The 12,203-nt window shown below is 47.4% G+C and overlaps 1 protein-coding gene across 3 annotated transcripts in view; it reads right to left on the minus strand.

Annotated features, from left to right (window-relative positions):
* The window catches only part of FYN (FYN proto-oncogene, Src family tyrosine kinase), a 218,575-nt gene extending 207,270 nt beyond the window's left edge, over positions 1-11,305 (minus strand). For all 3 annotated transcript variants that reach the window (XM_053591174.1, XM_053591175.1, XM_053591173.1), the window contains exon 1: positions 10,843-11,305. The gene's annotated coding sequence lies outside the window, so the exon portion shown is untranslated. The remainder of the gene's footprint in view (positions 1-10,842) is intronic.
* Between the last annotated feature and the right edge of the window lie 898 nt (positions 11,306-12,203).

Here is a 12,203-nt window from a genome sequence, read left to right on the forward strand (position 1 = left end):
CCCGCCTTCTCTGCCTCACAGACCTTCAGGCCCAGTGCTGGTGTCCATTTGGCTACTCTTCTTTCTCCACCATTCCCTACCACATTCCTCGTCTCCTCCAGACTTTGAAGCATTCTGCTTCTTCTCCCTCATCCTGGATGTCATTCTGCACTACTGGCAATTTTTTTTGCAAGTGGAAATCATATTGGTGAAAACCCAATGGCAGAGGACAAAGAAGTAACTATTTCCCCAAACACCCTAAATTTTTAATTACAAGCTCAAGATTCTGAACAAAAAAATCTTTAAATATATACCATTTTCAAAGTAATCCATTGGTGGTTCCTAAAACAAGACCACACTAGGAAAGTTACTGAACCTACATTGCGTGGGTAGGCAGGGAGTAAATCTGATGCCACCAGAAAATACAGAAGCTCAATGTCTGAAAAGATGCCCGCACCGTGCCACGGATGGCCGGGAAACCAGCTGCACAGTCCAGTGCCTTGTCCCAGGCCTGTCTAAACAAACATCTGCTGAGAATCTGCGTGTAAAAGACACGGCACCCCGGGCTACAGGTGGACAGACAGAAAGGGGGCGCAGCAATCCACATGTTTGTACACACAGGGCCAACAGTGACTTGAGAAGACAGGATTCACATATACAGATTTCCAGGAGATCTGAATTCTTCCAGTATAAGCTAAATTAGTAACTGGACGTATCAACTTGGGCAAGGAATTAAAAAAAAAAAAAAAAAAACGCTCTGAACCTTAGATTTCTCATAGTACCATTTAACTAACAATGAAGCAATTGAGAGATACAAATGTAGAGACTGGGGTAACCTTTGAGGGCTGGGATTCCAACTGGGCCCTGACAGATGGATAAATTCGAAGGGAAAGGAAGGATTATTAGGGGATTCCAGGAAGGGAAATCAAAGGTCAGGACCATAGTCTGTACTAATGAGACAGCAGTGGACTTTTGGCTAACCAAGTGGTAAATGAGGTGAGCCAGGGATGACTAACGAAGGATGTGGCAACAATGCAAGGCACAGAAGGCTTAGCTAAGAGATCTAGTCTGTTCCCGTTCACTGGGTTGTTAGAAAGGAACAACGCACAAGAACCAGCTGGCACATCCATTTTGACATTGACCAACATCTCCTCACTGAATCTAGGAAGTACAGGAGTGAAGCAACTGCTATTTGCAAACCACAGAAGAACACGAAGGATCTAGTTTATCAAGAGAATATGGACCGGGCAAAGGTCACCAAGGACAGCCAGAGAAGGACGTGTCCGCGTAGGAGACGATGAGAAGCACAGAGGACAACAGAACGCTAGAGTTCATTGTCAACTCAAGCTCCCAAGTTTTAAGTCTGAAAAGACAGTGGGGTAGCATGCTTGTGGTTATAGGTCAGAAAACAGACGAGAGGATGAAAGGTCAGACCCTTCAAACTCTGAAAGCAAGAGAGAAACCATTAACAGAAATTAGTGCTTTTAAACACACCGAGCTATACGCAACGCATCCCACAACTTCCGAAATAGAATTAAGATAAGTTAAAACGAAAATCAAATTTTACAAATGACAATATTTAAAATTGTTATTGCTTTTAAAGAGATACAACGTTTGCGTGGAAAGGAAGGAACTTGTTGGTGTTTATTTTCCTTTTCAGTAGAATTTAAATTGGGCAGGATTTCACAGAAATACAGATTCTGTAACTTTTTCTGGGGATTAAAAGAGGAAAGGATTGGGAAAAGTGCCCTGGGCTTTGTTGTGGAAAAGGAGATCTGGCTCGTTTTTTAATTTTCCATTAAAGCCCTACTTTTCAATATAAAGCAGATGGAACCCTTATACAACTCCATGGAAAGCCTACTATTTTTGGGTACCTCAAAGATGGAAGGTCTGAAGAAAATGAAAGTGTTTGAATTCATCAGATAAAATCCCACCAGCACACTAAAAAGGCACAGGTACTTAAGAGATCATTAAATCACAAGGTAAGAGGTCTTTCTGAGAAGGATCTATGATCCCCGGCCTCCTCCCACGCTGCAGCTGCCCCCTCCCCTGGCTGAGGGGTGGTGCTGACCACTCCTCCGCCTGCTCCCCCACTGGGGCTGGGGCTCCCCATGCTTGCTTTATGCCTTGCTTTCCAGAGCTGCCTCCTGTCAGCTCTCTGCCCACTGCTGTTCCCAGACCCTGAAGAGATTTTCAAAGCATTCAGCTCTACCTGCCCCACTCCTACTGAACCAGAACCAGGCCTGGGAATGTGCATTCTATAAGCCCCTCAGGATATGCACGGAGCTGTGGCCCCACTGCTCTCTTTCTTATCAGAAGACCTCATTCTCTGCCATTCTGCAGGGTCGATGGGAGAACAAGAGGGCTGATGTTTATTGGCAGGGACTGAGAGGAGCCGGGCTGGGCACAGCTGGACACCATCTCCACCCTCACAGTTTATAACCTTGTTGGAGCAATGGCACAAATTTAGCACGAAGAGCATAGATGCTGGAGCCAGACTGCCTGGGTTCAGATGCCAGCCCTGTCACTTATTAGCTACATGACTCTGACTAAATCATTTAACCCTATGGCTCAGTTTCTCATCTTTTCTTTCTTTCTTTTTTTTTTTTTTGAGACAGAGTCTCACTTTGTTGCCCTTGGTAGAGTGCTATGATGTCACAGCTCACAGCAACCTCCAGCTCCTGGGCTTAGGTGATTCTCTTGCCTCAGCCTCCCAAGCAGCTGGGACTACAGGCGCCCACCACAATACCCAGCGCTTTTTTGTTGCAGTTTGGCCAGGGTCAGGTTCGAACCCACCACCCTCAGTATATGGGGCCCGTACCCTACTCACTGAGCCACAGGCGCTGCCCAGTTTCCCATCTTTCCAATGGGAATAATAATGATTGTACCTCATGGAATCATGCTAGGTATGTTGTGTTGGCAAATTAACCACACATGAGATCAAGTCCCTGACTCCCTAAGAACTCTCCCGTCAGTGCAAAAGGCCAGGACCCACATCACTCTCCCACCCAGCTGACCCCCTCTTTAGATAACACTTCAGGTTACGATGAGGGTGATGAGGAGGAGGAGGCACTAACCAAGTACCCTGGGAGCCCAGAGATAGGAGAGAAGGGAGAGCTTCCCAAGAAAGTAGTGAGTCTGGAGCGAAGTTTTCAGAAGGGCTGAAATTTCCAAAGTGAGGTAAAGGGGCCTTTGTATCCCCGACACAAGACATAGAATTAAACAAGTAATTGCAAAACAAAGGCAAAGAGGCAGGGAATGAGGGGCCACAGATGGCAGCAAAAGCAGGAGTGAGCTTAGCAGTCACACAGACCTGGCTTCACTAGTTATTAGCTGTGTGACGATGGGCAGGCTACTTTACCTCTCAGAGCCTCGGTCTCTCCATCTGACTACTGCTGATAACAATACCTGCCTCACAAACTTGTTACAATTAAGTAAATGACTATAGATCAGCACATGAAGCAGACCTCTAGAGCCAATATAATGGTAGCGGTCATTCTTTCTATGGTGTGTTCAGGGAGGGGTGAGTAGTTGTGGCATGCTGTGCGCTTTTTTACACTATCACAGACAGGAGAACACAAGGCCAGAAACAAGTTACCCTGAAAAAAGCTTTCTAAACAGAAATAACTGAGACTTTTTCATGGCAGTACATAATATTTTCTCCCCAGAACTTACTATTGCTCATCCAAGTTTCCGTAACTACTCTCCCCACATCAGTTTTGCCCCCACTCTGACCAAAGACCCACACTGTGGCCAGAAGATCTTTAGAATACACAATCACATCAAAGTGCTCAATACATAGCTGCCCAAACCCACCAGGTGCTGCTCAAAGTCATGGGTGAATGAGGCCAAGTATATGACGCTATTTGCTTCCTAAGAACTCCCAAGAAGACACGGGCGGGCTTCCCATCCAGAGCGAGCAGCAAGGCAGACTGAGAGGAATGAGAAAGCGCTCTCATCCAAACATTACAACAACTCTGAGTCTCACAAACATTGTTAAAGTTTCATGAGTCAGTAAGCATTATCTTTTCCTCCTACGTTTTTATTAGACCATAAATCCAGTTCAATTTATATCCTTCCAGGATTACTGCATTCTAATCAAGTCCAGAGTGTCACTTACTCCTAAACTGTCTACAACGCACGACACCCAAGTCCATCTGGATAATACTATTCAGGCTACTTACTTTGTTTTAGTAGCTAAAAATTAGATTTGCTCAACTAGAAACACTAAAAAACTATCATATTCCTCTAAATAATGCAAACAACTCTTTCTTCATGGGAATCGAGTGCATTAAAGTCATAATCCATGTTTTTTTTCTTAATCTGTAGTTCATCCTACCTTCAAAAATCATGACAACATTCTGAAAACAGAATGTCAACAAACTCAACAGATTTACATTGGAAACAGGTTAGAATTCTAGTTCCTAACTTAAACAACCCTTCCCCAAACTCATGCTCTTCATCATCCCTCACCTGAAAGGCCAGCTACCTGGTAACGCTGCCACTTTGGACAAGTCACTTAACCCCCCTGGACCTCATTTTTCCTTGTAAGTAAAATGAATGTGTTGGACCACATGATCCCTGAGATTCTGGGTTCCCATGACCAGCATCTTTGAAAAACTGCAAAAGAGGCTGGGCGCAGTGGCTCACACTTCTAATCCTAAACTCTGGGAGGCTGAGGCAGGTGGAGCTCAGGAGTTCAAGACCAGCCTAAGCCAAAGCAAGACCTCGTCTCGGAAAACAAATAGCTGGGCATGTGGCAGGTGCCTATAGTCCCAGCTACTCAGGAGGCTGAGGCAAGAGAATCACTAAAGCCCAATAATTTGAGGTTCCTGTGACCTATGACACCATGGCACTCCACCCAGGCCAACAGAGTGAGACAAAAAAATGAAAAAAAAGAAAAAAGTTAAAAAAACTGCAAAAGAGTCCCTCATGTTTTGATGCACAGCTCTAACCTGGTTTGGGAAGCAGCAGATTCTTAGACTTCCCCTCTCCCTTCCCTGCTCTGGTGAGGTTCAGGTATCTTTGGTGCTGAATCCAACTGGACCGTTCAGTTCTTTATCTTACTTCACTCTCTGTGGCCCGTCCAGCTCCCTGCCAGGATCTCTCCCATGCAGGGCCTGGCTCTTCTGCCTCTGCTCCGGGCTCACCCTGAGCCCTATCTGCCCTTTCCACTTTGTGCCTTCTCCCGGGGTGACCCTACCTGCATCCATGGCTTTAAGCAGTTTCAAGTTGCTGCTAACAAATTTATATGTCAGTCCCGGTTCTCTTCCCCTGCCTATGAGACCCCTCCAGCTGAAAGTCCAAAGTGTCCATAGCAAGGTCACTCGTTCAGAGGCCTGACCCATGCTCTTCTTACTGGGCTGCTTGTCTCCACATAATTCCCCAGAGACCCTGCTAATCTGCCCATCCCCACATCCTGTCTCACCCTCTCATTCTGTCTTTTTCCTTCCATACCCACCTTCATTCCTTCCTTTCAGACCCTCATCTGTATCTTCTCCAAGTCTTTAAGTTTCCCTAACTACACCCCCTGCATTACAGTTGCCTACCTCTGACCAAAGGCCCATACTGTGGCCAGAAGACCCTTATAAGATGCAATTGCATCAAAGCAACATCTCCACTTACAACTCTTAAATGGCACTCAGGATAAAGAACTTAAAAGAATCTTCCCATTTCTCCTTCAGCCCTGTCTTTTCCCTATGTCCCTCTTTCCACTTCCCCAAACAGCCCTGAAATATTAAATAGCTGCAGTTTCCCAAAAGGTTTGTGCGTTTCCCCTCTGGGACAGTGGGCTTCCCACAACACTCACCTCGCCAACTCCCACTCCTCATTTTGCAGACCTCTCCTCCTCCAGCCTTCTCTATGTGGCCATCCCAGCTTCCTACCACTTTGCTAGGTTCATGCTTCCTTTTGTATGCTCTGCTGAATCTTGTGTGGATTCCCAGAATGGCAGCGCTTGTAACAGTGGTCATTCCTCATTTCCTTACTGACTAGCAGCTAAGTTCCTCAGGGCAGGACTGTACTTCTTTGGCCCCTGAAGCATCTAGTTCAATTGTCTGGTAGAGGTGGTGAATGAATGCTCTTGAATGAGTATGTAGACAATTTGCAGACTCACACTGACCCAAATGTGCAGCACAGAAGGTCCCTGCTTAAAATAAGGAATATCACAGAGTAAAATCATTTCCCGCATCAATATGCTGTTTTAAATTTAATTTTACACTTTTATTTCCCAGATAAGCAATAAAAGAGGGTCTGAATGGAAGGAAGGGAGGTAAGGATAAATATTGTATGTTTTATTTGGATATAAAGTTCTATTTCCCATCAACCAGAAGTCTCAATTTCCAAAGCACTTTAGCCATCACCTCTCCTATGGCACATAACATTTTAAGTAATATCATCATTACAACCATAGGTAATATTTGGAATATTTCCTAGTGGGTAAGGGTAAGGGCTTTGGAACCAAACTAATTAGACCTGAATCCTAACTCAACCACTTAGTAGCGCTATGATCTTGAGTTCCTTACTTAACAAGTTACTTAACTTTGTTTCAATTTCCCGTCTATAAAATGAGGATTGTGAATCAAAACCACTCCATATCATTACTGTTAAGTTTAGAGCTTAAGCAATGCTTGTCACACAGTGAATGCTCAGTAAATGCTAGTCATTATTATTTGTATCTCCTCCAGTAGACCCTGAGCTCCTGAAGAGCAAGGACAGCAGAAGTATTCATTTCCAAGAACCCCATCTCCCCAGCGTCTTGCACACTGTACATACTAGACTAATGTTGCAGAACAGATGACTATAATGAAGTGTTGATAGCAAAAACAAAAGTGCATTATTCATTATGACTGCTATGGACAGAACTAGTCCAACAATTTGGAAGAACACAAATTATACAAAACACTAGCAGTTCCCCCTGCTCCTGAGGATTGGAAACTCGATGAACCTCCATGGAATACACAGGTCTCACAGACACACAATTAAGCAGCCAAGTAACAAAGGGGACTCAGGTGGTAATGAAGAGCTGGCTGGCTGAGCCTCTGGCCTTTCCATTAAGAAGCTGGTTGGCCTTGGGGCAAGAAGTTTCACTGCAGAATATACTTAAGTTCTACTTCTTTCCACCCCTGTTTAAGAGAAGGTAGGGTCAGGTGGTAGCTCATGCCTATAATCCCAGGACTTCAGGCGGCCATGGCTCAGGAACTCAAGAACAGCCTGACAACAGTGAGGCCTCATCTCTACCAAACATAGAAAAATAAGCCAGGCGTGGTGGGGCACACCTGCAGTCCTAGCTATTTGGGAGGCTGAGTCAGGAGGATTGCTTGAGCCCAGCAGTTTGAAGTTACAGTGAGCTATGATCATGCCACTACACTCTACCTGGGGAGACAGAGTTTGCAAAAAAAAAAAAAAAAAAAACAAAGAGGCTGGGTGCCCATAGCTCAATGGATAGAGGTGCTGACCCCATGCACTGGGGCTGGCAAGTTCGAACCCGGCATAGGCCTGCTAAAAACAAAATAAACAAACAAAAAAAGAAAACAGGGAGAGAGAGAAGGTAGAAATATGTTTTCTGAGGATATTCCTAACCACTCTGGGACTCTATAGAATCACCAGATAAAAAACTAGGACAAGGAAGGGGCTTCTGGAATAAAAGAACTACATCAAAGTCAACATAGGAAGCATCTAATAACCATATTACAGGGGATTATGGAAGGGGAGTTGGCCCCTCAAATGGCCCCTTGACAAAAACAAGGTTTCTCAAACATGCTTAAGATGAAAAGATCTGGATTTACAAAGTCAAAAAAAGAAAAGCAATGATGGGTGTCACCTCTAGGTTTCTATTTAATTCAATTCCCATCAGTCTATATGATTAAAGGCAGTGAATGTGGCTTATTAAGTGGCAGCCTTCAGCAAAGTTGTTCACCAAAAATGTATTTCTTCTTGTCCTTTATTCTGGGCACATGGCTAAACAACATTTCCCAGATTCCCTTGTAATTAAATCTATGGGTGTCATTTCCAGGCTAAAGGACTCTACTCTCTCCTTTGCTCCTTCTGTCAACTTAAGCAGGTTACAAAGTAAAACTAAGGGACAGTGGTACTACAAGATAGGGGACCCAGAATCACTTCATGGAGAAAAACCACCTACTGATCAGAAACACCCATTTTGGACTATTACATGAGCAAGAATAAACTATTGCATTTGAGCCATTATATGTTTACAGGCCTATTTGTTACAGCAGCTAACATTAGCCCAATTAATACAGATCTTGAGCACATACTAAGGACCTAACTCATATTCATTGATCATTACGTGAAACACTGAGTATCTACTAAGGTAAAACAAGATACATACAGTAGAGCCTCTGTAAGTTGAACCCCCCCCCCCGCCCCCCCAGAGACTGTAACAAACTAGTCAATATACGGAAGTGGTCAACATAAGGAACTAGGCCTATTGTACCGCTCTGTGCATGTGCTGTATGTCAGGTCTACAAAAATAAGTCAGCTTAAGGAGGTGGTCAGGGTAGGGAGGTGGTCAGCTATGGAGTTTCTACTGTAATACAAAGTTGCTTGTGTCAATATCCTGACCAACTAATGGTGGAAACAGACACATGTCACACATAATGCCTGCAGCTCAAGTTTAGAAACAAAATCAAAGTTATGGTGATGAGGATTCACAGAGGAGATGTCATATGAGCTGGGCCCCAAAGGTTAACTAGGACTTAAAGTAAGTCAGATGGGGTTGGAGACTCATTTGCTCACAACCCTGTTGTTAAGTCTCTTTAGCTTGGTCAACAGAATGCAGGTTTATGTGCCCCGACTTTCCTTCCTAGGTTTGGCATCAAATGAAGGACAGTTTGTATAGTACACTCATTCATCCTACTGCTTTTTTTAATGTAAAAAGTTCCATGATGAATGTCTTAAAAGTGCAGGAGTAAATGTTTAATGAATCATAACAACTCTTCTCTAATAAAATTCTTGAAGAATAAATTTGAGACAGTTCTGTTACTGAGAATAGACAAGGAGTCATGCTGTTAGGAATCAATGGGTTCGACCCAAGTTTTGACTTTATTGATTAATCATGTAAGGATCACTGGCTTTGGAAATGGAACATTAAGCCCCCAGATTTACATTAGCACCTCCTGTTTAAGGGGAACATCAGATGGTTTACAGTTCAGTCAAAAGATTCTCTGCATCCCCAGTTCATAGCTAAGTGTCTCCAAATCCTCAGATAGTTAAACCACTTCCTCCAAAAGTCTGTGAGTCCCTTCATCTGAAAACATGGTACCCACGGGGCAGGGACTGGGGAAGAAGACAGCACAGAGGGTGGAAAGTATTGCAGTTGCTTGGGTGGTGAGAGGAAGGATGTGGGTGACCAAAGGCTACCTTGAAGCAGGCAAGAGAGTCTCCAGTAGTGTTCCAAATGCCAGTGCAAGCCGGCATTATAAATGTCTCCAGGTATTTAAATAAAAAAGTAAAACATCGCTGGGCAGACAAGATTCCACTTCCAAAGACTTCGGCACAGTGGCCTTGGATTTCAGGCAATGCAGGTTTCCTCCCTCTTATCAAACACCAACTTATTTCTAATTCAGAAACAAAATTCTGACTCCACATCAGTTTCTCCCCCAGCTCTTAATACCTGTCCCCCAAAGGAGAAGGAGAAAGAACAGGGGGATGGAGAAACTATCTTAAAAGTACAGCAACTCCTAAGACTGCTGGAATTAATTGTCCCCTTCAATGCAAGAAATCCCGCAGCTGCCAGTCAACACTGGGGATCTGTGAACACACCAAAATGCCGCAACTGGGGGAGGCCTTTCATTTTTTGTAAATGCGGTAGGAAAGACTCAGAGAGATCAACTGCTTCACGAAAGAAGCAGAAAGGGAAGCCCCAGGAAGAGAAACCATAAGCCTGGAGCCCATTCTTGGGCACTTTATGTGGCTCCTCTCTATGCACTGAAAGGGCTCTTTGTGTCACACTCACGCTGACACACACACACACACACCCCGTGAGTCTGTGATTTACGGGGGAAAGGAGGGGTAAGAAGGGTGATTTCATGATCCCCCTTCCCAGTGAGTCCCAGCAAATCTCAAGCTCGGTGGCCTCTTTCTGGCCCAGTCCCCTCCGCCTGTGGCCGCAGAGATAAGAGAGGGGAGGAGACCAAACAAAAACAGCCACCGATCTAGGGAAGTAGGGAGGAAATCCAGCCAGGGAGCGGGGAAGGGAGGAGAAAGGAGCTTGACGGAGAGAAGGGGTGGGGGACGGAGGAAGAGGAGGGAAGGCTTCAGCAAAGGGGAAAGGGGAAGGGTGGGTGGGTGGTGGCACAGGAAGAGTGAGGGGCGGATGGGGGAAGTGCAAGGGAGGTGCCAGAAATAGGAGGATGCGTCGGGGAAGGCGACTGCCTCCCAGGGAGGAGGCCGAGAGGTGGAGTGGGGCAGGGGTTGGGTGGGGAGGGAAGCAGCACGGGGCATCAATTATTAAGTGATTACATCATCCCCGACATTAAAACAACACACACAGGCCGGGTCCCCGCGGGGGGCCCCGAAAGGAGGGCGGGGGCGGAGTCCGGGCCAGCCTCTCCCCTAAGCCAATTCCCATTCTCACCCGGCGCCCGCTGGCGAGCAAAGGAAGGGCCCCCAACCCCGCGCTACCTCGGGGCCGCACCCCGCAGAGGTGTCCTCCAGCGCCGCGGCGGGAAGACCCCGAGCGCGGCCAACTCCCCGGCAGCCCCGCGCGGCGCCCCGCAGGCGGCGACGGCCAAGTGACTGCAGCCCGGGGCCCCACGGCGGGGGCGGCGCTGCACAGGGGCACCGGCGGCCCGGCGTCTCCGCAGCATCCCCCGCGGCCTCCCGCGGCGCATCCCCGCTGCTTACCTGCGCGGCGCTCAGGCTCCGGAGCCCATTCACATGGTCCTCTCCCTGCCCTCCTCCAGTGCGGCCGAGGCGGCTCCGGTAGCTCCCCGGCAGGCCCGGGAGCAGGTGGGCCTTCCGAGAGCACCCAGGGGGCGGCGCCGGGGTGTCCCCGGCCCGGCGGCCGGATCCCTCCCTGGCGCGGGCGGCGGCTTTGTACGCGCCCGGGGAGCCCTCGGTGCGCGGGGAGAAGCGCCGCGCGCCCGGACGACGGAGGACGCGCGGCTCCGGGGGCAGCCTCGCCTCTGCTCCCGCGGCCGGAGGGCGGGCGGGTCTCGATGGCCTTCAGCTCGTGGCGACCCCTCCTCCTCTCCCGCGGCAGCCCCCTCCTCGCCGGCTCGGCTCCTGACAGATGGCGCAACTGCAACGACGCGCCGCCGCCACCGCGGCTGCTCGCAGCTACTCTTCGCTGATGCTTCGGCCCCTCCAGCCCCTGAGGGGAGCGAGGAGGGGGGCGGGACGCGTCCCGAGAGTGGCAGGTCCTGCTGCCCTATCAAAGAGTCCCTTGGGAGCTTCGGGGAGCAACCATTGGCGTATGAGGCGTGGGCGGGACGGTAAGGGGTGGAGCCATCGATGGGGTTGAGCGTTACTGTGGCAGCCGGCATCCCGGCGTGCGTGCCGGCTTGGGTGTGCGAGAGGATGCGAGGTTGGAGGAGGGTGTGTATGTGTGTCTGTGTTTTAAGGATTGTGTGGAGTTATGAGGTGGTGGGGTAGGGCGGGAGAAACAGAGGGTGTGTGAGCTGCAGTTTCTGCTTTGCGGAACATTGCAGCTGCTACTGCAGATTGGCACCTGCCATTCCGCCCCAACCATGGGAACCTGCTTGGAGAAAGCGTGCTACTGAAAGGAGTGCGGGGCAAAGTAGAATTCTATTACAGAACCCTGGAAACGCGTTATTTCATGTTATAAAAATAACATGAAGGAGGAGAGGTTATACTATTATTCTCCTATATTCGTGGACACATACATATTTCAAGAAAAAGTTTGGAGGAATTATTACTGAGATGGGGAGAAGGGAAGGAAGCAAGTAAAGAACCTGAAATCACAGACCAGAGTTTTGTTTGTACAGTTTCCTCCCAAATCATGTTTAATTGTAGGCATTGGTTGTCTTTGGTTTCTCATGGCATTCAAACTTATCATGTGTTTTTCCCTTCACTGAATTTGAGCTTTTGCTCAGATTTTCCTTGGTGAAATAATAGCAGGTTTAGTATACAGCTGGGAGTGCATCAGTCTTTATTTCCGATCCAGCTTTTCTATGGCAGGATGTAACTTCATAAAAAGGAACACTTTGGCTTCCTGATTTTCTTTATAGGTAATTCCTGTTTAC

Source organism: Nycticebus coucang, chromosome 5 (genome assembly GCF_027406575.1).
Source record: "Nycticebus coucang isolate mNycCou1 chromosome 5, mNycCou1.pri, whole genome shotgun sequence".
Lineage (NCBI taxonomy): Eukaryota > Metazoa > Chordata > Mammalia > Primates > Lorisidae > Nycticebus > Nycticebus coucang.